The sequence below is a fragment of the Delphinus delphis genome, chromosome 4 (genome assembly GCF_949987515.2).
Source record: "Delphinus delphis chromosome 4, mDelDel1.2, whole genome shotgun sequence".
Taxonomy (NCBI): Eukaryota; Metazoa; Chordata; class Mammalia; order Artiodactyla; family Delphinidae; genus Delphinus; species Delphinus delphis.
The window spans coordinates 119221615-119248792 of record NC_082686.1 but is presented as its reverse complement, the minus strand read 5'-3'; the positions used below and the strand labels follow the sequence as shown (position 1 = coordinate 119248792).

General features: G+C 41.9%; 1 protein-coding gene across 3 annotated transcripts in view; it reads right to left on the bottom strand.

The window, feature by feature from the left end:
- PLS1 (plastin 1) overlaps nt 1-26334 on the bottom strand; it is a 106685-nt gene extending 80351 nt beyond the window's left edge. The window contains exons 1-2 of one of the 3 annotated variants that reach the window (XM_060011370.1): nt 26251-26314; nt 19358-19477 (exon numbers count right to left, since the gene is read on the bottom strand). The gene's annotated coding sequence lies outside the window, so the exon portion shown is untranslated. Of the gene's footprint in view, nt 1-18203; nt 19325-19357; nt 19478-26250 lie in introns of those variants that run through there. The other 2 variants (XM_060011369.1, XM_060011371.1) reach the window with 2 other exon arrangements.
- Nucleotides 26335-27178: the final 844 nt, after the last annotated feature.

Sequence of the window (27178 nt, the reverse complement as noted above, 5' to 3'; positions counted from 1 at the left end):
TTCTTGAGTACCTACTATGAACCTCAACCAAAATTCGAAAGAAAATATACTAATTTGTTCTCAATAAAAACTATGTAGAAACGGATGTGGTGTCACATCACTGCCAAGTACCTGGTGCAGTTTTAACAACTTGTGAGTATTCAAGGCAAGAGGATTGTTTGAACCCTTACGAATACTCAAAAATAAGTATTGAGAAATAATCTGACTCAAAGTTGAGAATATATTAATATTATTAATTTTATATTATAAAATTTATATAAATAAATATATATATTTGTTTTATATTAATTTATATTAATATCAAAAAATATTGAGAAATAATCTGACTCAAAGTTGCTTTTGTAACTCAAACTATTTGATAAAGCAAGAATATTTAGAAAAGAATTTACTGTTCCGTGTTTAAAGGCACCTTCAGGGCAGGAGAGATTTTTCAAATCTCTGTAAACCCACATACCCTTGTTTAGGAATTTGTTCAAAAGAAGTATTTTCACAATAATTATAAGATTTTTTCTGTATCTTAAAAATAGTCCATTTCTCAAACTTCTAAAACATCAGGTTAGTGATTACCCTTGAGAGTAGTAACCACCGGAAGGAAGCAAGAAGGTTTCTGGGGTGCTGGTAATAATTCTGGTTTCTTGATAGAGATGCTGATTTCGTGGGAGCATCATTTTGTGAAAATTCATCAAGTTATGCACTTACCATATGTATATATTTCTGCATGTATACTATACATCAATTGAATATTCAAAAACAGACCCCAAAAAAGTCCCCTTGCCCCCAATATACTGCTAGGTAATCTGACAGAATATGAATTAATATATTCAGTAAAAGAGAATTGGAAACTTCCTCTCTAACAATACCAGTTTTCCTCACTTACACAGGACATTCCTAGCAATGTTCTTTTTCTTAACAACATTGTAAGGAAACATTAAGTACACATATTTTGCAGAACTGGGGTGTATAGATAACATAATCACGATCATTTAAGTTTTGCACTTTGAATCAATTCAATTAGTAGTTTTGAGTACCAACTAGGCCCAAGATGTAACGGGGAATTTTTCAATGCTGTAAAGACTTATGGGGGAAGACATCACAGAGAAGGACTCAAAAAGAGCCTCTGAAAGACTGGGAGATAACATGGATTCTTTTTATCATTTGAATTCAGCAACTGGGAAAAATGAGTAGATGCCATACTTTTTAGCACCTTGGAAAGTGTTTCCTAGAATGAGTAGGTATCAAAATTTGTCATAAATATGTACTATTACAGATAAATGGGCAGAAGGCTAGAAGGGCAGATCAGGCAATTGGAAGGGTTTCAACAAACCTGTGGAAGCATGAGAACATGTGGCATAATGACTAACTGAAAGCCAATATCCTGGCTGAATGACTGTGCCTATTTTACATCATCATTTTTTTCTGAATCTAAATCACCAGAGAAGCAGGCACTCTGTGCACTACCTCCTTTGTGACACACAGAGAGAAGTGATGCTGCAGCTCTGCTTGACTGGACTAAAGTCCTGAAACATCCTTTCCCAAACTACTTGTTTACGAATCTGGCCTTGAGATGATGTCAATTGAGAAAACGAGCCAGTTCAGTCACATTTTCTCATACACATCAGCATGAACTCCCGAAGCTCCACTGGCAGTGATAACCACTGCTGTCTTATTTGTCAACCAGGGCAGACAATGTGTCTGTGACAGGCAGGATAATTCCCCCTCCCCTAGAAGAGGCCCATGCCCTAATCCCCAGAACCTGTGAACTTGTTACCTTACATGGCAAAAGGGACTCGGCAGATGTGACTACGGGTTTGAATGGGCCTTCGGAAAGGGCTGATTATCTAGGTAGGCCCAATCTAATCACCTGAGTCCTTAAGAGCAGAGAACTTTCCCCTGCTGGGTAGGAGAGATGAAATAGAAAGAGGAGGAGCGGGCGAGGCGTGGTTGCTGGTTTTGAAGATGGAGGAAAGAGATCACAGCCAAGGAATGCAGGTGGCTACTAGAAGCTGTGAATGGCCTTCAGTTTACATTCAGTAGAAAATGGGGTGCTTCCCTGGTGGAGCAGTAGTTAAGAATCCGCCTCCCAATGCAGGGAACACGGGTTCGAGCCCTGGTCGGGAAAGATCCCACATGCCGCAGAGCAACCAAGCCCATGCGCCACAACTACTGAGCCCGCGCTCTAGAGCCCGTGGGCCACAACTACTGAAGCCTGTGCTCCGCAACAAGAGAAGCCACCGCAATGAGAAGCCCACGCACCGCAACAAAGAGTAGCTCCCACTCGCCGCAACCAGAGAAAAGCCCCCGCGCAGCAACAAAGACCCAACACAGCCAAAAACAAAATAAATTTTAAAAAACTTTATTTAAAAAAAAGAAAACGGGGCTGTCAGGCCCACCACCTCAAGAAACTGAATGAGCCATGGAAAAGATTTTCCCCTAGGACCTCCAGAGAGGAACACAGCCCTGGTGACACTTTAATTTTAGCCCAATGAGACCCATATTGGACTCCTGATCTATAGAACTATAAGATAATAAATTTGTGTTGTTTAAGCTGCTGAATGTGTGGTATTCTGTTATGGGAGCAATAAAAAACTAATACAGGGGCTTCCCTGGTGGCACAGTGGTTGAGAGTGGTTGAGAGTCCGCCTGCCAACGCAGGGGACACGGGTTCGTGTCCCACATGCCGCGGAGCAGCTGGGCCCGTGAGCCATGGCCGCTGAGCTTGCACGTCCGGAGCCTGTGGCCTCCGGAGAGGCCACAACAGTGAGAGGCCCACGTACCGCAAAAAAAAAAAAAAAAAAAAAAAAAAAAACTAATACAAGCTTAGACAGTTTGATTCCAAACAGGATGCTCTTATCACCTTGGCCTTGGATTGCCCACAAGAGAGAACGGTTATCATTTAGGAGAAGCAGAGAGAGACGAAGAGTATATTTGGGGGAAGAGGCCAATGTTGGCTTTACAATTCTCCTTAAATAAATGTTCCCTCCAACAGGATATACGTACACACATATTGGAAGTCAAATATTCGGTTTAGCAGCTTAAAGAGAAAAAGATTACAAAATCTAAAATATTCAGTAATGGTGAGCAGAAGTGCCTTTGTCTGAACCCTACCTAATATACTGGGGCCTGGAGATCCCTGCAGTAGACATTAAAGGCTACCCAGAAATTAGGTGCGGTGGTTCTCATCAGTAGTCACAAGAACAACCTTGTGAGCTTATATTAGCTCACATTCACTCATATTCGAATATCCTTGTGGAGCTTATATTAAATGCAGGTTCGTGGATCTCAGCCCCAAGGATCCTCATTCTGAAGTTTTAGGGTAGGGCCCAGGAATCTGAATAGGCTCAAAATGAATAATTTCTGAATCCTGTCCTCTAACAAATGACCAATATTGCTGAAGCATTCTCCACTTCTCCCACCAAACACCAGAGATCTCTGCTATTCTGACCAAGGGCCAAAATACAATTCTTATCGGGAGTTAGCCCAGGAGGTAGCCCATCTAGCAGACCAGATGGTTCAGGGTATAGCTTTGATAGAAACAAACCTGGATTCGATTCTGCTTTTACCTCTTAGTGAGGGAGTGTTTGAGCATTCTGGGGCAAGTCACTTAAGTTCTCTGTACCTCAATTTCCTCATTTGTACAAAGGGAATGACCTACCTACCCACAGGGTTGTTGTGACAGATTGAACACAGTTCTTGGGATTAAGCAACTATTCAGTTACCGTGATTTTAACACCACCATAATTCCATCTTTGGATAAAGTTAAGCAAAATATTTATAAGCAAAGGTAGTTTAAATTCTTTAGCAATTTCCATTCCTGTAACAGTATCTGGAAAGATTCAATATTTAATGGAAAACAGCTTCTCCTCTAGACTGCATGGAATTGGGTGTGTTTATAAGTGGTTGTGTTGTGGGAGAAAAATAAAGGGAACCATATACCCATTTCTCTTTGAGGTTGTACAGAATTTCATACCAATGCTCTAGAAAGGTTGGCTAAGGCAAAAAGACATTTTTCCCAAGCACAGGCATTTAGGAAATGTATCTCTTTTTTCACTTTCGAATATGAAATGCCAACCATATGGATTGTTGAGATCACTCCTTGTCATCACTGAGTATTTTCGTGGCTGAGCGGGCCTCCATTCTGATTTGAAGACTGCTGAGAGTGAAACAATTTTCTGCTCAAGCTTACAACGCAAGTTAAATAATCTCAACTGCCATAGTCTCAACTGACTATGAAGGACATAAAGAATCATGTCACTGAACGATATACAAGATTCAATAACGTGAAAATGAATAGATACAAATAGGAAGCAAACAGCACAGCACCGTTGAGTCCATGCCAATGACAGATGATTCTACCACAGTCAAATGGCCTGTAATTGGGGTCACAGCTAGAAAAATAAATCAGAGACTAAAAACTAAAATGATAAAATACAAAATAAATGATGAATTAACTGTAAAGAATGATGTTGGAAGCAATATAATACCTATTTATTACTTTGCTTTTATATCTTTTAGTGTTTTTCCTCTCTCTGCTTGTATTTAGTCCTTCATCACTCCTTTTTCTCTCTTTTATTCTTTATAGAAAAGGTAGGAAAGATTAACAGATAAGAAAGGGGCATCTGAAGAAAATCTTCATGTTTGCATCTGCTGGTCCTTCTCAGACTATATATATAGTCCTCTATAGAGGGCAGGATTATCTGTTGGGGAAACCCATTCATGGAATCTTTGTTCCCATAAGGGCCTATTATTATTATTATTTTTTTTTTTTTGCAGTACGCGGGCCTCTCACTGTTGTGGCCTCTCCCGTTGTGGAGTACAGGCTCCGGACACGCAGGCTCAGCGGCCATGGCTCACGGGTCCAGCCGCTCCGCGGCATGTGGGATCCTCCCGGACCGGGGCATGAACCCGTATCCCCTGCATCGGCAGGCGGACTCTCAACCACTGCACCACCAGGGAAGCCCAGGGCCTATTATTAAAGCAGCACTTCTGGCCTCTTTCTCGGCACTCCCTTCTTACTCTCCTCCGAAGAAGGGGAATGATTTTTCTCACTCGTGAGAGGGTTAAGTGTCTTGGGTCCACTAAAACTCCTTCCTCCACGGCAATGATACTCAAACTTTAACTGCAACAGAATCACAAGGAGAACTAGTTAAAACACAGACTCTTGGAGTCTCTGATTCAGTTTGTCTAGGTTGGAGACCACAAATCTGCACTTCTAACAACTTTTAGGGAATGCTGATGCTGGGTACTGAGGACCACACTTTGAGAAACACTGCTATTGTGAATGGGGCTAAAGTGTCCCACGTTACTGTCCTCCCATTGCTTGCCCCTTCCCTAATAGAAGTAGCTTGTCCTCAGGACACTAGCTCTCCTCTGCTTCCACATGGTAAAGAACCCATGGTAAGGAAAAGTCCAGCAGGTCTGCCTGCGATGGGAGGAAAGGTATGAGGAAGACCATCTGGCCGCCAGCCCAGCCTGCAATCCTGATCCAGCTGCACCAGGAATCAAGTTGATATTTTGAACTCTATGTAAGAAAGAGGCCTCTGTCAATTTCTCAATCAGTTCCGAGAATAAAGAGAAGAGTCTGAACTATCAGCTTCCTCAACCCACGAGCATCCAGCATAACAATCATGGAAATGACGGGAATATGACTAGAAATTCCAAAGGCTGTGGCCTCAATCTGGAAGCAGAGCAACCCTGTCTTGTCTAAGCCGTAATGCTGAAGCCATATCACATCAACTGTGCATATAATAAATAAAGGACTAATGTTCCTGCTCTTGAAGAACATGTAGTTATCGCCAAAGTGGTGTACGTGGAGACAAGAAGATACAGGGCCTTCAGGAAATTCAGCCTAGATTACTTCTCTGGGTCAATCATCAACAACCGTCCAGACCGGGTTGGCTGGCTCAACAACTCCCTCCTCACCCGCAGCTAAGTCAAGCCCTTGGGCTATTCTTTAGCACCCTGGGAACCTCTCACCACCCTTTCAAGCCCCGCTTTCCATCCTTGGGCCTGGCAGCTCTACTTCTATGCCATGCTCTGCTCACCTACTCAGATCCTGCAGAGATGCGTTTGAGTCTCAGTTCTCAGATGGCACCCTGGTTTCAAACCCTGCAGGGCAGCCAGTCTTGTCTCACCTCTGCTCAGCCCCACTCAGCTCCTGGAGCCCCCCAGCTGGGCTCAACAACCCCAGGTCCTCCTTCTCCAGGAGAAAAATCTGGATAGCACAAGGTTTTCCTTAAGAAGAGCAGAAAATTTACAACACACCTCATCAGCCAAACAAAAAAGAAAGAAGAGGGTGAAATCCAAGCCAGGTCTTGCATTCTGTGGCCTCCATACTCCGGGCACCCATCTCAGTTTAGTGAAAAAGCAGTTACAAGAGCTTCCGGCTGCCAAAGGGACAAAGTGGTACCATGGGCCAAATCCTGCCTGGACATGTGTCCTCTGTGGCCCACTGAGTGTTCATTAACTTTTGGAGAAAATACATAAAAATGAGGAGGTTAACATAAAATCCAGATTCCTATTTTCTCTTTTCAGATCAGAATGTCTGGCAACACTGAGCCCACATTTCCACATGGTAACACTGGACTAGGCCAGTGACAGTCATGCCCTTTAGATAAAGGGTAAACGTTCAAGTTCACCACAATCCTTACAATCCCCTGCCATCCCCATTCTCCCGCAGCCTTTCTTCCACAGAACAAAAATGAACCAACAGTGGTTAAGCACAAGCTCTACTACCTGCCACTGCTGATTTCATCAGGTAACCTTAAATTCAAATTAAAGTACTGTGATCATGAGAAAAAGAAACATATGTATTTTTTTTCCTCTTCAGCTGTTGGCTGCTTCCATTCTCAGTCATGAAGCCGTAATTGTAGGAATCATGAACAAATGGGCAAGGGCTTACCCCAAAGTGGCCCAGACTCGTGGAGGGTGAGGGGAAAGAGGGGAAAGGGAGTCAAAATAAAAAGGCAATCCCTTTCGCAACATCTCGAGCTCCTTAAAAGATGAGGACTCACTGAAAGCAAAAGTAGCCATAACCTGAGTTGTTACAGGACAAAAATTCCATAATCCGAAGTCGCCAGACGTAGAACTTTATGGCCCATTTAATTATAAATTATATAAAGCAAATAAAAGTTTACTGTTTTCAGAAAGACCCTGTCACCTGATGTCCCTTTTTATTTAGCAATAAGCTAGACCACAGAAAAACTTAGAGGAGAATTATTATCTAATTAGGGTATGATCACTGTGCCATAAAAGCATACAAAGATCTTTTCTTATCTCAAATCAGCTGTTATTTGCACGCACAATGAACTGGTTGAAAGTACTGCTGTGCTACCACCAAATGACTGCAGTGCCACAGCCAGAGACTCGCCCCAGAGTGGCACAAGTTTGCATACCTTTTGAATTCCTGGTCTTTGCCCATAAGATTAGATGAGTGGAGCTTCCCTGGTAGTGCAGTGGTTAAGAATCCGCCTGCCAATGCAGTGGACATGGGTTCGAGCCCTGGTCTGGGAAGATCCCACATGCCATAGAGCAACTAAACCCATGCGCCACAACTACTGAGCCTGTGCTCTAGAGCCCGCGAGCCACAGCTACCGAGCTCACGTGTCACAACTACTGAGCCTGCGCTCTAGAGCCCGTGCTCCGCAACAAGAGAAGCCAACACAATGAGAAGCCCGCGCACCACAACGAAGACCCAATGCAACCAAAAATAAGTTAATTAATTAAATAAATTTTTTAAAAAAAGATTAGATGAGTGAGTCAGTGTCAAGGTAAAAATTTGATTTTCAGAATTCTTCCTTCTCTTTCTCACTTCTCTCCCTCTACAGCCAGCATCTGAATGGGAAAATAAAATGTGCCAGGCCTTACTTCTCAGAAACTTCCCAGGACAAGAATGGATTTTGTAGTCCTTTTCCTCCTGGTTCAACATAAAACGGGCCCACAAGTAAATGAGGGAAATGTTAAATGGTCCACTAAGAATCTTTCACAGTTTATGTTCCCTTGAGAGCTAACCTTTTCTACTGACCCAACTTAAGGAGCAATGAAAGTAGGGCTAAGGCTATATCTATAGTGGAATAGTCCACTGGAACGACTAACAATGATCCCTATGGAATACAATTTGCAGGTTACAAAGTGCTTCCACCTAGTGTGTCACAAGCAAGAGAGTATTTTATAAGTGCTATATACAAATATAAAGTATCTGTACTATGAGTTTTGAGCTGGACATGATGCACCATTCTACTGTAAATCCAGCCCTGCCCTGATAATTCAGTTCAGGAAAGAGGAAGTTCTCAGCACACTGCTTATCCTGAAGTTAGAGTCTTAAGTTGATTACCTTCATTCATGGACAGAAACAAGTTAAAATTAAATCAGTGAGAACTACTAGAACACTTGCTTCCTAAATGTTTCCTTTTGCAATCACATTCTTGCTTCTTAGAAAAAATAATTTTTTAATCTTTATTCACCACTTCTATTTTCTTCCATTGTAGTTTAAAAACACAGTTTACTTTCACGCATGTATTTCAGTACCAAGGAAGGCATAATTTATCATTAGAATCCCTGACTCTGGAGTCAGAATTCTTGAGAATGAATATAGACTCTGCTTCCTATTAACTATATCACCTCGGGTGAGTCATTCTGAGTCTTGGTCTACACAGTCAAAAAATGAAGATGATGATGATGATAATTCCAACTTCATAGAGCTTGGGGAAGGATTAATTAAAATAAACAGCAAAGGGCTTAGAAAAGGGTCTGACATATAATAAGTATCCAATAGATGTTAGCTATTATTTTAAATATTGGTGATTCATGATCTTCATAGCATTAGTGGTCCTCAAAAGTAATACAGTTGTGTACACACTTGTATATTATGTGTACACGTACATATATGTGTACATGAAGGTATACACATAATATATTTGGAGGAAAGGGAGGAAGGGATGGAAAAATCATCTCAGTCTGCAGAAACGACATTCCCCAATAACTGATAGGAGGCATATTTATTAAATAAAGGCCTGGATGAAGTTAATTATCTTTAAACACTGAACTTGAATAATTTAAGTAATCATTAAGGCAGTTCACTATCTACTTGTGAGAAGAAAAATATACAGAGCTTTACAACTAAACTCAAACCACTTATATGGATTCTTTTTTAGAGATTCTGTTTTAAAAAAAACAAAAACAAACAAACAAAAAAACACCGTACAGAGCTGATTCTACACCAGGGATGAGCAAACTCAGCCCTCAGGCTAAATCTGGCCCACTGCCTGCTTGCATACTACCTATGAACTAAGAATGGCTTTTACATTTTTAAACAGTTTTTTAAAAAAACAAAAGAATAATAGTTTGTGACATGTGACATTAAGGAATCAAAATGTTAGTGCCCACAAATAAAGTTCATTGGAACACATCCAAGCTCATTCACTTACATATTGTCTACAGCTACTTTTGTGCTACAAGAGCGGAGTTCGGTAGTTGAGACAGAGACCATATGACCCATAATGCCTAAAATACTTATCATCTGGTCCTTTACAGACAAAGTTTGCCAACCTTTGGTCTAGACTGTTGTTTCTATGAGGGCGGAGACTGTAGGGCCTAGCTCAGTGCCTGGCCCAAACTGTGTTCAGTAAATATTTGATGAATGAATATGGCATCAACATAAAGAACCTGAGGTGGGGCTCCTTCGGTGTGGTAAAGAGAGTTGTTCTCAAACAACAGAGAGCCTTTTTCAGACACAGAACAAGAGAGGACTGCTCCGGTCTGTGCGGCCCAGCTACTGTCCTTGATATCCTGTAATTCTAATGGTAGAATTTTAGGCCACAATGGAGGATGGGGAAAGGGCAGATCATAAGGACAAACTACAGAGGAGTTCTGCATTTACCGGCAGTATGTTGTTAAGAAAAAAAAAATGGCATCACAAAAACACAATCAAAGAGGATTACTTTGGAAGAAAAACATTTATATATCCAAAAAAACAAAAATCCTATGGTCTTAAGTCTTAGTTCACCACAAGCCTTATTTCTAGATACAGCTGCTAAAGAGGTTTGCAGAGTCTTAAGTTGCACATGTACAAGTATGAATCCAAATCACAGTAAACACTGGGTCTCACTGTAACCCACGCTAGTTAGACAACATCCAGAGTGCCACCTTCAACCTAAGGAGGCTGTTTTTAAGACAGTACAGTGACAATCTGGTTTCTAGAGGAGAACTGTTAGCATGGTGATGGGTCTAATCTAGGCACCATTTCCAACAAGGCAAGCTGATAAAACTGGAGAGGATTTACCATGGAGATGAAATCACAGTCCTCAATCTGAATTAACTTAATTCATGTAAAACACTTAGGACACCTCAGTAAATACAAGCTTCGATCACCAGCGCCATCACCTGAAGAATTATGATATGAAAGAAGTACACTTTGTTATCCCCTTGGAAGATGTAGCCTTGATATCCACAAATGGTATCAAGTCGCTGAATCAGCCATATGTAAATTACTATCAGGTAATTATCACTATCTTAGTAGACTTCTCTCTCTTTATTGGAGGTTTCTTCCCCACCCCCACCCCAAACTAACCTGTTCTCTTACTCTAAAGTGGTGAAGCAAAGACACGTATTGTTCACTGAATAGCCATGTGCTGCCCCTCACTTCCAGCAGGTCATGTGGTTAGTTCCAGCCAATGGGCTGTGAGTAGACGTGACTTGTGTCCCTCTTCCAAAGCATTTCAGAGCCCCGTGATCCTCTAGCTCCCCTTTCTCTGCTGCGACAATCTGGAAGTCCCATGTTAAAACAGCAAAATCACAAAAATCACAGCAGCCTGACTCTGAGTCACTGTATGCAGAACAGCTACCCTGGAATAGAGCCAATGCTCACTGACATTTATGTGAATAAGAAACCAATGGAAATATCAGGGTTGATTTGTTACTGTAATATAGTCCACTCTATCTTGACTCATACAGAAAGTCTGAGCAGAAAGAAGCCTTGTATCCTGTGATCAACCAATTTGAGACATTTACAAGGATGAATTAAGGAAATTTTCCAAACCTTCCTCAGACAGGTATCTGTGCAACTTTATTATTTCATTTCAAGTTCATTCATAGATTATTACCACACCCACTCCTATTCCAAGATAAGTATTTAAAGCCAAATCCTCTATGCCACTCACTTATCAATAAAACTTAAGAACTTACTGAGATATATACTGAGCTATGTACCTTGAGCTATGTTCACCAAATGATGTAACCACTGACAAACCTTAGCTGAATCTGTTGTTCTCCCGCATGGCTCTTGTCTTGCTTTATGACTCTCAGACTTCATTTTCAGGAGACACATTTGGCAGTGGGGTTACTGCACCATGGACAAGATGGTGGAGGGCCCTGGGCAGAGCTGGCCCAGTTCTCTTTTGTCAGCAGGGACAAGTATGCTGTTCATTGGACAGACTCATTTCAGTGGGGCTTTGGACACAGAGAGATGCTATCTCCTCCAGCAGGCAATAAAAACATCCAGAAAGATAAGGACTCAATCCTGTGTTCTTTGATACATTCCTGATTTAAAACCACTGGAAACTCTGGAGCCTGGCCTGGCAAACAGCAGGGTATAAACTTCCACAGCCCTGGGTCCAAATCTCAGCTCAACAACTGACAGCTGTGTGAGTCAGGCCAAAAGACAAAGACACAGCCTGTCAGGGCCTCAGTTTCCTGACCCCTCCACAAGGCATCTGTAAGGATTAATGGAACTGATGTAGATTGAAATACTCACTGCACGTTGGATCCTTGCTGCCTCTGAACCGTGGAATTCTTCTTAAAGTCAACTGGAATTTCTATTCCCTTTATGTTTTATTACAAGCAAAACAACATTCTCAGGTACATTTAAAGCAGTGAAAAATATACCTTCAGCTTTATCCTTAGATTAGATGCTGTCTAATGACAGTCACAAAAATTAATTCTCTTACTTAATCTGATCCTCTTCCAATGTGATCAAGCCCTTGCTAGGAAAATATATCTTGAGTTAAATTTCTGCTCATTTTCCAGAGGCAAATGAACCTTTTAAATTCCTAAGAATTTCCTATTTACCATACTTTTGCTGATTTCCAATTCTGATTATGTATTTTTTTATGCTCCAAGTAAATTGCTGTCATTTTTTAATGCTAAAAATCAATGTCAATGCAGCCTAATCATAAAAAAGAATGAAAAATTCGACAAATTCCAACAGAGGGGCATCCAACAATGTACCTGACTACTCTTCCTCAAAATCCTCAAGGTCAACGAAAAACAAGGAAAGTCTGAGAAACTGTCACAGCCAAGAGGAGCCTAAGGAGCTAAATGTCAATTAAATACAATGTGGATCCATCAGGAATCCATCAGGATTCCTAGATGGGATCCTGGAACAGAAAAAGGACTTTAGGCAAAAACTAAGGACATATGAATAAACCATAGACTATAGTTAACAATAATGTAACAATATTGGTTCATTAATTATAACAAATGTACCATACTGGTGTAAAATGTTAATGATAGGGTAAGCTGTGTATCAGTGTGGAGGCACATGGAAAATCTCTGTACTATCTGCTTATTTTCTCCGTAAAGCTAGACTTGCTCTAACAAAAAATGAAGTTTACTAATTTTAAAAAAAAGTCGGCACAATGAGACACCACTTCACAGCAAGATGGTCATAGTCAAAAAGACAGATAATAACAAGTGCTGGTGAGGATGTGGAGAAACTGGAACTTTCATACATTGCTGGTAGGAAGGTAAAATGGTGCAGTCACTTTGGAAAACAGTCTGGCAGTTCCTCAAAGTGTTAAATGTTGAGTCACCATATGACCCACCCAGCAATTCCACTGCTAGGTATACACCCAAGAGAAATGAAAACGTATGGCCCCCCAAAACTTGTTTACAAATGTTCATAGCAGAATTATTCATAGTAGCCAAAAAGTGGAAACAAATGTCCATCAACTGATGAATGAATAAATAAAATGTGGTAGATCCACACAATGGACTATTATTCAGCCACAAAAATGTGAAGTATTGGTGCTACAACATGGATGAGCCTTGAAAACATTATGCTAAGTGAAATAAGCCAGACACAAAAGGCCACACAGTGTCTGATCCCATATATACAAAATGTCAAGAATATGCAAATCGGGCTTCCCTGGTGGTGCAGTGGTTGAGAGTCCGCCTGCGATGCAGGGGACACGGGTTCGTGCCCCAGTCCGGGAAGATCCCACATGCCGCAGAGCGGCTGGGCCCGTGAGCCATGGCCGCTGAGCCTGAGCATCCGGAGCCTGTGCTCCGCAACGGGAGAGGCCACGACAGTGAGAGGCCCGCGTACCACAAAAAAGAAAAAAAAAAGAATATGCAAACCTATAGAGACAGAAAGTAGATTTGTCATTCCCTGGGGAGAGGTACAGGATGACTAACAGGATTTGAATTACAGGAGCAAACATTTCCAAACAAAGTACTGTCCACCATATTTTTAGAAAAATGAGGAAATGAGGAGCGCTAGTGGATATAGGGTGATGAAAATGCCCTAAAACTGACTTATACTTTAAATGAGTGGATTGTATGGTATGTGAATTATATCTTAATAAATAAAGTTGTTAGCTTAAAAAACAACATCATGTACACCAAGAATACTGATGGAACAATTCAATCCTATTCAAGGCAAATATTTTGACACTGTCTGGTTGATACGAAACCTTTCATTTCCCTGAGAAGTGTTCTGTTTGATTTTGTAATACCCTTAGTGTAATGCCTAAGGGCATAACATAATGAAAAGAACCTGTGCACACAGACGGTTTGAATGAGGCTTTTCAGATTAAATGAGCAAACTATATAAATATAAGGCCTCCCTAAAGTGTGCCTGAGATGTGAAAGAGGATGCAAAAAATATTCCCACTGATATTTAACAATAAATTAACTTACAAAAAATGCGTATCATTGTGTACTCTTTTAGAATGCTACCTCTGAATGCAATCATTTCCTCTGAATTACTAGAAAATTACAATGCTTTCAGTTCTTCCATTATTCATTGTCCTGGTCCTATGAGAAATGTAATACTCATCTTGCAGAAATACGTCAATTAAACTTTAGTCTCCCACAGCACAATATATATCACATAGGTAGGATATAACTCAGTGAAAATTTAGAAAGTTTAATCTTTTTTATCCTACACATTCCAGATGTATATTAACAGGAAATATAATTTTAAAAACCAAACTACTTTGTTCACAATGAAAGAGACAAAATTTTTCCCATATTAATCAAGTCTAACTTCATTAATCTAGAACTGAATTACTGTTAACGTTAGAGAAACTCTAAAACCTAAGGTAGAAGAAAGTTACTTTTAGTTCTTGTTTCATTTAACTGCAGGTAAAACAGGTATCCAAGCCTCTAGTAGATTAGTGTATTAATATACATTTCTTTGAGCATCTCTATAAACTACTGTCCTACTCACCTCTAATCTGATTTCTCTTAAAACAATAAGAAATACTTCAAGAGGAATATAACCTCAATTTATATATGTCAGTTTCTTTCAGAGGTGAATCTGTTTTACGTATAAGCGTTATCTACATGTGAGACATTCCTATTACATATTATTATTTAATTCATTTCTGGAATTAGTCTAGAACACATATGAATCTACAAAGATTCTTATACTTTGAATTCAAGCTATGCAGCTGTCTCCTGGGTAAGGCTGGAGTCTCTCTCAAGATTTACTGTCAATAAAACACAGGCCTGGAGTTAGCAGTCTGAAACTAAGGCACCATGGATCTTAAGTCTCTACAGGCAAGTAGAAGCTAGAAAATATTGGGTATGTGAGTGGGGTGGGGGTGGGTATAGATTCATCCATTCATTCATTCCTTTTCATGTTCCATTCATTCAACAATTTATCAAGTGCCTCCTTGCATTCAGGCAATGAGGATACAAAGTGAAAAAAGACACAATCCTGCCCTCAAGAAACTCACACTCTGCATGGCCACAAGTGTGGCCACAGAACGTATAACAAAATAAATCTTCGTATTGGAAGATTTTGATCTAACATGCATATTGTATCATTCCTATTTTATCTTATTTAATCCACAACAAAAAAGAAAAACAAAATGCCAACAACAACAAAAACCAAGGTTCAGACAGGCTGAATGACTTGGAGATTCTCCTACCCACTGAACCTCTCAGCTATGAATGAGTCGAGTCACTCAGCTCTGTCCCACTCACTCACCTCTTCTATTGATAGAAGCCACCTCTTCTATCAATCAGCTAGCAAGGGACAACGCAGGGTGGCAACTTCTACTTACGAATCCACCTTTTTTGCTTTTCCCACCACACTGTAGTTTTAAGCACAGGATTCTTTTTAGGAGCCACACACGAAAGATTCTCAAAATCTCCACTGAGACACAAATGTCTTTACCATCTGTGGACGTCACCCCAAAAAGATGAACAGAAGGCCTTAGTACCTTCTATTCCCCAGAGACAAGCTTTTCTAAACCAGTACTCAACCAGTAGAATCTGCCAATGTATAGCTAAAGCATCCCAAAGAGACACCACGTCGCCTTTCACTTTTACCTCTGTAATCCTTCAGCACTTGAAGTCAGCTTGAAAGTATCTGTAGAACACCATGCTTACAGCCTTAGCCTTCACTTTTGAATTCCCTTCTCTTCCCAGAACAACCCTGAACAAGCACTATAATCACTTGACTTGGTGATTTATTTTTATCTCGTTTTTTATAATCTGTCTCTCAGAAATTGAAATTGGCTGTCCTTTTATATTTTACATATTTTTGAAAGACACAGAAGCCTTTAATATGATGGATTAATTTTTGCAAGTCTGTAAGATGACTGAAATACACATATTAAAATCAGGGACTTCCCTGGCGGTCCAGTGGTTAGGACTCTGTGCTTTCACTGCTGAGGGCGCGGGTTCAATCCCTGGTCGGGTAATTAAGATCCTGCAAGCCAAGCGGCACGGCAAAAAGAAAAAAAAAAGAATTAAAACCAGAGCCAGAAAAAAAGCATTTTTAGGTGTTTTTCCAAAAGAATATGAACCACAGGTCAATACACAGCAAGAAATGGGGTTCCTCCTCTTCCGATGTGTTGGGAGTCAGGAGTAAACCGGAAGTGAAAGTAAGCCGAGATAAACCTGACTCACACTGCCTAAAGAATAAAGTCCAAATCCCGCAACCTCATACTCAGGAGGTTCCACCATCTTCCCAAAATGCTTTTCCAGTCTTATCTCCCTGTACTTTCCGTAATGAACTGGAGAACTCAGCACTGGCTGAACCCGCGTTTCCCTGCTGCACCTCTTGTTTGAAGGTTCAGTTGCTCCTTTGTCTGGAACACCTCTCCCCATAACTCCCCCCGCTGCCCACTCTACCTGGTGAGCACCTGCCCATCCTTTACTGCCTACTTCATATGCTTCCTCCTCCACTATTTTCTTTATGTAGACAAAAGGAAGCCCTCTTACCAGCTGGCTCACAGAGATGGGTAAAACATCAGAAGACAGCATAAATGATCACCCCATCAACTCTGCCCTGCCTGCCCTAATTATTCCAATGGAAAGTGAAACTTCCTCCTTCTCAGACCTACCACGGTTGGTTCCTATCTTTCCTATAGCACTTAGCACCAGCTGCCCTGTACTGGAGCCAGGAATTCATATATCTTAACCTTCCTACGAGACTGCACGTTTTCTGAGGGGCAAGGAAGGAACTTCCTGCAATTGTGTACATCCTACCTCTGACCTCAGATCTTGCAAGCTATTCCAAAAATACTTATAAAATGAAGTTTAACATTACATCCAGATTAACAAAATTAAATCCAAATACATACTGCTTGAGTTTATTAGTCATTCACGCTTGGTTTGGGTCAACTCCTAACATCTTCTGGCTGATGTCAGCTGTTCAGCTCTCCATAGGTGGAATGTCATACTGGCTGAACCTCAGTTATTTCAAAAATATGGAATACAAGAAAAGGGCTGGTTTCTTGGGAGAACTGGGGGGTTGGGGTCAGGGTGGAGCGGGTAAGGAACTTCCAGAGGGCAGCAAAGGGCACAAGGCAGCAACCACTTGGTAAATGAAACTAATTTAAAAAGAAAATAACAATTAAAAAACCCTGTAACAACAGTTTTATGAAGTTAGTACCGTTTCAAAAGAAAACCACTTTGTTTCTAGCTCTCCTATCTAACCTACATTACTATACTCTCCTCCAGTGGCTCTCAAAGTGTGATTCCCAGATCATCAGCCTCAGCATCACCTGGGAACTTGTTGAAATGAAACTCTCCAGCCCAGATGAACTTATTTGCAAAACAGAAATAGAGACACAGATGTAGAGAACAAAAGTATGAATACCAAGGGGGGACCAGAGGTGGTGGTGGGATGAATTGGGAGATTGGGATTGACATATATACACCACTATGTATAAAATACATAACTAATGAGAACCTACTGTATAGCACCGGGAACTCTACTCAGTGCTCTGCGGTGACCTAAATGAGAAGGAAATCTAAAAAGGAGGGGATATACGTATATGTATAACTGATTCACTTTGCTGTACAGCAGAAACTAACATAACACGTAAAGCAACTATCCTCCAATAAAAAATTTAAAAAAAAGAATATAGGAAGGGCTTCCCTGGTGGCGCAGTGGTTGAGAGTCGCCTGCCAATGCAAGGGATATGGATTTGTGCCCTGGTCTGGGAAGATCCCACATGCCGTGGAGCAACTAGGCCCGTGAGCCACAACTACTGAGCCTGCGCGTCTGGAGCCTGTGCTCCGCAATGGGAGAGGCCGCGACAGTGAGAGGCCCGCGCACCGCGATGAAGAGTGGCCTTCGCTTGCCACAACTGGAGAAAGCCCTCACACAGAAACTAAGACCCAACACAGCCAAAAATAAATATAAAATTAATTAATTAATTAAAAAAAAAGAAATATAGGAATAGCAGACATAGGAAGCAGCCTATATTACTATATTCTCTCTGCTACTTATTACCCAATCTCTCATTACTCCAGTCCCCATTATAGTTAATAATTCTTTATATTAAACTTTCCCTGCTCAAAAAAAAAAAAACTAAAATATAGACCTAACGCAAAAGAAAAAAAATTCTCCAGCCCCACCCCAGACCTAAAGAATGAGAAACTTGGAGTTGGGACCCACCAACCTGTTTGTTAACAAGCTCTCCAACTCATTCTTAGGCCCGATCACCTGTTAGAACACATTAAAGTACCTGCATTTTCCTGAACAGGTCAGCTCCATCCTGTCTCCGTGCTTTTGCTCATGCTGTCCCTTCTCCAAGGAACGCTTTTTCCTCTAGGTATTCTCTGTAGATTGAACTTGTGCTTTTCTTTCAAGGCTCAGCTCAGAAGTCTTGACATCTTCTTCAACCCACTGAACAGAATGAACTGCTCTCCATTCGGGCTCCCCCGAAGCCTCATTCTGCCCTTCCTCCTGGTACTCACCTGTGTCCCAGGCTGTCTCTGTGTCTGCCTCCCCCAACTGACTGAGTACCTGTGAGTACATGGACCGTGCCTCACTTATAGTGCTGTCGCAGCCCAGCTCCCTTTCGGCAATCCAATCCCTTTGATTTTGCAGAGGAAGAGGGAAAAGTATTCTTCTGCAACAAGCCCCTGATTGACCACGAGAAGGATGCTGAGAGGCATCCAACTCCTCTCTCTCCACAATGGAGATGAATAAATACCCTGTCAAGTGAGATCTGAAGTTTAGGGGGCAGTTGTTGAAGGCACCTTTGGGACCAGAGACATCATTTAAAGAGCTCCATAGTCGAGGCTTAGCCATAAACACATTTAAGATTTTATAAAAGCCAGATGTCAATTTCATAGAGAAATTATTCCCTCTGGTCAGTAAAAGAAGGAAATATGGATTGACTGAAAGAGCACTGTATTTGGGGTAGACTGACGCTCCATGAGGACAGGGACCCTATACCTGTCTTGGCCATCACTATAGTCCCAATGCTGAGCCCTAACAGTCTGTCAAATGTTGAAATGAAAAGACACAGATGTGAATTCCATCTCTGCCATTTCCAAGCCAGGTAACCTCAGGCAGGCAAGTCATTCATTCTCAAAGTCTTGGCCACTTATCAATGAAAGGCAGCGAAGCTGGAAAATTATTATATCAATAAATACCTTACCTTCTCACCTTATAGGTTACTAATTGCTTTCACATTTACTAACTTGTTTAATCATCAAATCTCCAGCTGAAGAGAAGGCCTCTCTTCTCATGGGGTCAGAAACAGAATCACAGACTTTGACTTCTCATCCACGGCCCTGATCATAGGCCAACTGATTTCAGATATCTAAACTTTAATTACCCTACGGGGCTCATTTTGATTGAGCAATAAACATTCAGAGATTCTCAGATTACCTTTTTGCCACGGATGCTGATCTTGGGTTTAACTTGGGCTGTTTGAGGATAGGAAGAGGGATCAGGCCAATTGCTGCTAGTGCTGTTTTCCCAAAATTAATTCACTTGGCATGAGAACTTCTGCTGAAAAACATCATTCGGTTTTTGTGAGCTGTGTTTCATGCCTGGCACCTCATTGACCTAATAACACCTCAACTCTGAAATAACTGGGCCACTCTTGGCAATACCCCTTGGACCAAAAGAGTGTCCCAATGACCCTCTGAGGGGAGAGGAAGGAAAACGGAGACTTGACCAGGACAAAACGCTGAGAGAGCTTTCAAGTGAAAGAATTACGGAGTCTTTGAGAACTTTTGATTTGTTCCTAATGGTTATAAATACTAACTTGCTATTGAGCTGAAGGTTCAATTATGTACTAATTTGATATTATCATTCCACCAAATTATTGATGAACAGCATTAAAACCCTAAGCAGAGACATTTATCAAACCTCAGAATTCTAGTTTGCATTGATTTTTACCTATAAACAGTACACAGTATATATCATCAAGGACAAAAAAAAGAAAAAAAACCCAATATAGCCATAAAAGGTGGCGTTTAAGATGACAAAGTGAAATGAGACAAAAAGTCTACTTGTGCCTTTTGATCATTCACTGTAAACGAGTCAGTTCTGAACCCGTTTTTCTTTCATTTTAACAATTTAATCTAGATTCTGAGCAACAGCTATGGGAACAAAGTGTGAGTGCAGCCAGTACTTTCTGTCTAAGGCATTCAAATTTCCTTGATCAACATCAGTTTTAGGTCAAAGACTGTCATGCATCACTTTGGGTTTTACAATTGTGATCCAGAGAGATAGGTTTACTCTTTTATTCATGGAATGCAGAGGCCCCATGTGGGAATTCATTGTAGGGGGCAATCCTTCTACATACATGATTTACATGGATTTACATGAAATCCTTCTACATACATTTACCATTACCAATGTTTTAAACTCAAATTCAATCCAAATTCTATTTTGACAGTACTGCTAAAATCTCTTGTTTTTTGGTTCTCTAACAAATTGAAGGGGCTTTCATCATTTTTCTTTTAAATGTTATTTCCTGGGACTGGATCTTTGAACAATTTATTGAGTTTCTCAATAATGAAGTAATTCTGGTTTCCTCTAATACTGAGTTTCTCCTGTCAACCATTCCCCAAAACCTTTTGCTTCCACCTTTCTAAGATATCCATTCACCTTACTATCAGAAAAAGAGTTTCTCGTGTTTTCTTTGTGGTTGGCTTGTGTTTTCTGAAGAAGGCATGTCTCTGTGCAGTGAGTTGTAACCCAAATATTCTTGTAGTTTTATAGCTCTGAATTGCTCAAAAAGAAAAATCTAGTTTCTTATAAAGTTTAAAGTCTCCTTCACAACTGGACTTTATGAACAAATAACACATAACTCTCAGAAGAGAAAATACTTTCTGATGAAACAAGTGTTTTTAAATATGAGAAAAACTCTCCTAATCAGTCCTCTCTCGCCCTTTCTGTGCCCACAGTATTACTAAAAAGCAACTCATTTTCACAGAAGCCACGCTACATGTTTCTCACCAGAAAAAGTAAGTAGGCACTTTCAGACATGGTAGTACTGAAAAGAAATAAGACGATCAAAGTTAACACAGCCTCACATCTCATGTGATTTTATATGTCAGCAACAGTTCCAGCAATCAAAACTGTATAACCATTTTATAACCAATAAACCGGCAGGCATCACAAAGGCCTCTTTCTCCCTGATTTTCATCAAAAGGTTGATTTGGATTTTTGGATGTTGAAACACGTAATGGGTAAGGGCCTGAAGCAGGCGGCGGCCTTTCCTTTCGCGTCCAGAGACAGGCCCTGAGAATGCACAGAACCAGCACAGAGGCAGAAGCAGGAAACGGACAGAGGGGCTCAGGCAGCACAGGGAGGAGAGGAACATCCTCAGCTGGATTCTATTCTGAGACTCCCATGAGAGAGTAATGTGGCACACCAAGCAGGGAGTACGGGACATTTTCTCACAGCCAAGTCAGCTGGTCAAGGCTGATGCCTGCCAGCCCTGACCCTAAATCACTTGTCTCTGACCCCGGGGCCTTCCCTGAGGTATCGACACCCACCTCCAACTGCAACGTGTCCACACTGACGTCAGAACTCCCTGAACTGCAGGATCCCAGCGGAAGTGTCCAGGTTTGGATTCAGCCTGGGGGTTCTGACCACAGTTCAAAGATCTGAGATCAGGGTTAGGGTCAGGACCCACAGATCTTCCAGGAGCTCCCAACGATGGATCCTGCCACCCCAGGTGAAAAAATCCTTATGAACTGTTCACCCTAGAGTCCTTAGGCTTATACACAAGGTGAGTGTCTCACCCCCCAACTCCAGAGGCATCTCCTGGATCCCTACCAACTCACCTCCATCACCCCAAAAGAGCTTTACGGTGCACCCAGAGAAAGAGCTGCTGTCTCTGCCTCCAGGAAGGCTTCAAGGGTGAAAAGGAGATAAAGACTGAGTGGAATAATTTTAAAAACAAAACCCAGAAAGATTCATCACGGTTGTTTTGTTTCTCTTATGAAAGTCTGGCTCAAAGAATGTTGGGATTGTCACCAGATAAAATCTGTAGCCATTCTAAGCATCTGTTAGGGTTACCACATTTATCCATTTTGCATTTTGTTAAGCTATTTGATTAAGTTACTTTAGCTCTCAGTGCCTGAAGTCAGGTGGGTCTGGGATCCAAGGTCAGTTCAGCCACTTGTCCATGATGTGACCTCAGAAATGTGATTTTTACCTAAGTCTCAGTTATCCAGGCTGTAAAATGGGAATAACATTTGCACCAACTTCATCGGATGGTCTGTAGAGATTCAACGACATATTGCTTGTAAAGTGTTTAGTACAGTGTCCGATCCGTGGAAAACATTTTAAAATACTAGCTACTAATATTACTATTATTATTTGGAGAAAGTTACATAGTACAGTCATTTTACACAGGGTTATGATACATTACTCTGGAATTTAATACCTGGGTGTTAACTGTATGTGACATTAACTTCAACATACTGCTTGATCTTGCATTTCACTGTCCAATCAACCTGGACTAACGTCAAGATGAAAAAAAAAAGTAATTCCTCTATACTTAGCCAACCCTTCCCTGCCCCCCCAGCAATCATCTCTCAAACTCCGTATCTCCTCCCAAGTGTTCTCTCTTCTTGACTCATAAGAAGAGGCATCACTGCCAGTTGAAGATGGTGATCAACTACAGTGTGATTGTCAACAGAAAGGATGTGTGCCCTCCAACAGCTCCCTCAATGCTGTGTGCAGCTCAGTGAAAAGGTTGTGTTTTGATTTGCAAAACGGCTATTTGCAACATCTGTTCCAAGTAAACAAATATACCAAACTACTTCTTGCTCCAGGATTTGGGGTTTGGAAGCCCTGCCTTCTGTCTTGTTTTTCCAGGTGGAGAGTCTGATCACAATTCTCTCTCTCTCAAGCTTACCTCACGTTCCTGGGTCATAAACACCACGGCCATCACTCACTACCTCCCCGTAGTGTAAAACATCTCTCCCAAATACACTCTCAGTCCACGGACTTGGGGGCCCACCCGTTTGTATCTTCTGCCACTGACAAGCTAAGCCACGATGCCCTTTCCAGACTCCTCCTCGACTCCAGATCCCCAGGTCTGCAGCCTTGCCCCTCATTCAACCTTGAACTGGCCAGTCATCCTTTGTGTGTCATCTCTTCCAATGACACAGACATCCTCCCATTGGCCACCAAGTTCCCCTCTTTAGATTAGGTCTCTGAGGGCTTTTGATCCACAGAACATCTCCAACTCAAATTAATCTTGGGGTCATCAACCTTGAAAAGTTAAGGACTAGTAGCAATGAAACTAGGGCAGAGGCTCTGGCTAAACCACTAACTAGCTTAGCTAAGCACATCTCAGCTCCACCTCTACATCATGAGGGATGGTCTGGATAAAGTGCTACCTTATAGCTCTAAGATCCTAAACTCCCACCCTCCCCATGTCAAAGTACACTTGTTTATTTATTAATGCAATAATTATTGAGTATCTAATACTGCAAAGCTACGTGCCTGGCACTGTGAGGGATTAAAGGTCATCTCCCAAAGAACTTATCATCTAGAATGGCAAATGAGACAACCACATCAACAACTGTAAGAAACAGAAAGAGAGAATGTCACCGTTGGAGGTTATTTATAAAATAAAAAGAACATTACCAACACCCCAAACCTGAAGCTAAAGCAACTTTCAGAGTATCTTTTCTTCTCTGCATCTAGTTTCTGGCAACGCGGCATGCGGGATCTTAGTTCCTCGACCAGGGATTGAACCAGTGCCCCCTGCAGTGGAAGCTCAAAGTCTTAACCACTGGATTGCCAGGGAAGTCCCAGCATCTAGTCTCTTACAAATGCTTTCCCCTTTACAACACTTCTCACATCTGTACCCTCCACTCTGCATTTAGAATCACATGCTTAAGTCCAGGCCTTAGGCAACTCTCCCCTGTTATGATTTGACTCCTGTCCCCAGAACTGCCCTAAATGATCCATCATGACCTCTCACGAAGATATGAGAATCATCCCATCAGGCTGGTTTGACTTGGCCACTGTCTTGCTATAGCTCTAAGGTAGCCTCCCTCATTTCACAGAACATCCACATCAAATCCCTTTACCAAACCGTCCCTACTTCACTTCCTCCCTCCCACAAACAGTACCAAGAACATTACTGGTGCTTAGTTCTGGGTGGGTTGTCTAAGTCATAGGCTTGAAGCTCCAAGAGCTTACACACAGTGGTCAGGAAGTTGGGTTATGTACTAAAATTCAACAATCCTGGATACTGAAGACGAGGGATACTAGCACAGGCAACAGTAATAAACGTTAGAGGGTTCAGAAGGGGGAGAGCTACTTTCTGGCTGCAGTAATCAAGGAAGCCTTCTAGGAAGAGGCACACGTGAGCTACACCTTGCAGCATACGCAGGACTTCAACATGGAGGGAGGCAAACAAGCATTCTGAGGCAAGGAAGGAGGGCGTCTTCAAGACCAGCCAATTGTTAGGTGGGGCTTGAATGAGAGGGTACTCTTTGAAAGGAGTTTACAAGGTACTAGCAAGCTTAGTAGCAGGAATAGCTAATCTTCTGCTAAGCCAGATTACAAAGTATAAGGAGGTAGAAGAGAAAAAGAAAGTGTAATAATCTAACCAAACTCTGAGGAGAGTATTGGCCGGGGATGGTAAAAAGAGCCCTGCAAATCAGAAAACCTGGGGCCTGGGCCCAGCTTTGCCAAGGAGGGGCTCCAGCAGCCACAGCAAGTCATTTAACCTCCTTGGTTTCAGTTTTCTCATTTGTAAACTGAAGCAGCTGAACTGGCTGACCTCGAAGGTCTCCACAGGCCAAAACTAAACCAACTGTATATTATTTCTGCCATTAAAACATTCATCATGGGCGGGGGCAGGAGGGGGGGTGAAGGAAAAGGCAGATATCTGTATTCCCTTTCCATATAGGTTTCTCCTCCTGAACTAGAAATTTTTTTTTCCTAAACTTATTAATTCTATGTACACGCCTCCCACATCATAAAGTTAACAAAGAATGTTCAGTGTGGGGTCCCCAAATTTTGTTTATGCCTTACAGGTTATCCAAGAAATTTGTGCAGCATAACCTTAACCTCGTACACGCGTTTCCAATACCACAGCCGCAGGGTAAAATATCTCTGTGAACTATTAAATATGACAGGCTAAATAAAGGGGAGAAAAGTGAGAATTCTGTTACTCATCTAAAAGACCGCTTCCCGACATGGATGGATCTAGAGATTGTCATTTTGAGTGAAGTCAGACAGAGAAAGACAAATATATGATATCACTTAAATGCGGAATCTAAAAAAATTGGTACAAATGAACTTATTTACAAAACAGAAATAGAGTCACAGATGTAGAAAACAAACTTATGGTTCCTAAGTGGTAAGGGGGGAAGAGATAAATTGGGAGATTGGGACTGACATATACACACTACTGTATATAAAATAGATAACTAATAAGAACCTACTGTATAGCACCGGGAACTCTACTCAGTACTCTTTAATGACCTATGTGGTAAAAGAATCTAAAAAAGAATGGATATATGTACATGTGGAGCTGATTCACTTTGCTGTCCAGCAGAAACTAGCACAACACTGTAAATCAACTATACTCCAATAAAAATTAATTTTAAAAAATAAAATAAAAGACCGCTTCCTTTTAAGACCAAACGATACCTGAAATAACAGTAATGTAGAAAAGTAAGGGGGGGGATCTTCAACTTTACGAAGTCTCTACTTAAAAATGCAGCTGAAATGCAGAAAGTTTTGGGCACTGAAACGCGCTGAAAGTTAGCTTTTTTTTTTTTTTTTAAATGCCGCATCCAGGGGCCCCCTGCTCCAGGCAAGGCACCAAAACCAGAAACCACGGATGCTGATTTCACTCTAGTCCTACTGATCCTATGCACCAAAAGACCAAAAGCAAATAAACCAGTCACAGAAGTCCAGCGAAACAGGCTGGATCAGAAAGCCTCACCAGCGGCCACTCAAAGTTTAAAAGAGAGGAAAATAGAAAAGTTAACGCAATGCCTAACTTCATGCAGAGAATCATAATGCAGTTCTCAGGCTTACTGGGTAAATAGCATAAATACACGAGTTAACACCTGCCCGCACTACACGCTGCCCAGACTGAGCAGGAGCGCGCCCTGAGGTCGGCGGGCGCCGCACTGCACAGCGGGCTCCGGGAGCCACCTCTCCAGCGAGGGAAACCCGGAGAGACTCTCCTGGAGCCGCCGCGGAGCGCCTGCGAGGAAGTAAAGCTTTCTTTTCTGCCTGTCGGTTCAGGCTTCCTCTCAGACCCCACCGCCGCGCCGCGTTACCTGCCCTCCAGTCCGCAGCTTCCGCTCCCGACCCAGGCACCCGCAGGTCAGTTCTGCGGCTACCTGGCCGCGCCCGCCCAGCTGCTGCGCTCGCGTCACTACGCATGCCCGGCCGGCACCCGGGTCAGCAAACTTGAAATCCACTTGCCGGGTTTTGGCTGCGGCTCCCAGCGGAAAGGACCCGAGGCCAAGAGCTGAAGTGGAGCTGCAGGTGCTGGGAGAGGAGAGGCGGGGAGTGGTGGAGGGGCGCTGCGGCAACCTTATCCTTACTGCCCAAAGCTACCCAGGACGCACCTTCCTCCAAGCCTAAAGATGACCATCTGCACAATTGGAATGACCTTAGCACAGTACTTCTCAAACTTGAGTGTGGATCTGAAGCACATGGAGGGCTTGTTGAAACACAGTTCCCACACTCAAGAGCTCAGATTCAAGTAGATCTAGGATGAGGCCCGACCATTTGCATGCCTAACATTTTCACAGGGGAAACAGGTACTACTAACTCGGATACCACACGTTGCGAACCTCCGGTCAAAAGAAAAGATATACATATTTGGTATTAAAAGAGGAAAGTTTTCTCTCCCCTTCTCCCTCTTTTTGGGATTTCACATAACACTTCCTCTTCATTTAACAGCCACACCTGCTTAAAAAAGAAATAACTACAGCTCACACGCAAAGGTGGGATATTTCCTCTAGCATGTGAATCAAGTAAGTGGAATGCAACGAGTTCTCACGTATTTTGCCTGTAGCATAGCCTATGGTTGTGGTGTCTCCAGCTGTGTCCAGGCAACAGGAGGGGGCCCTAATTTGTTGCCCCTTTAACTCAAAGTCCTGTGTGACCGTTTAGCGCCTAGCACAATACTGGGTACAAAATAGGTACCCAAGAAATCCTGAGATGATATTAGTATGGCTTGAGAGATGAAAAAGAAGG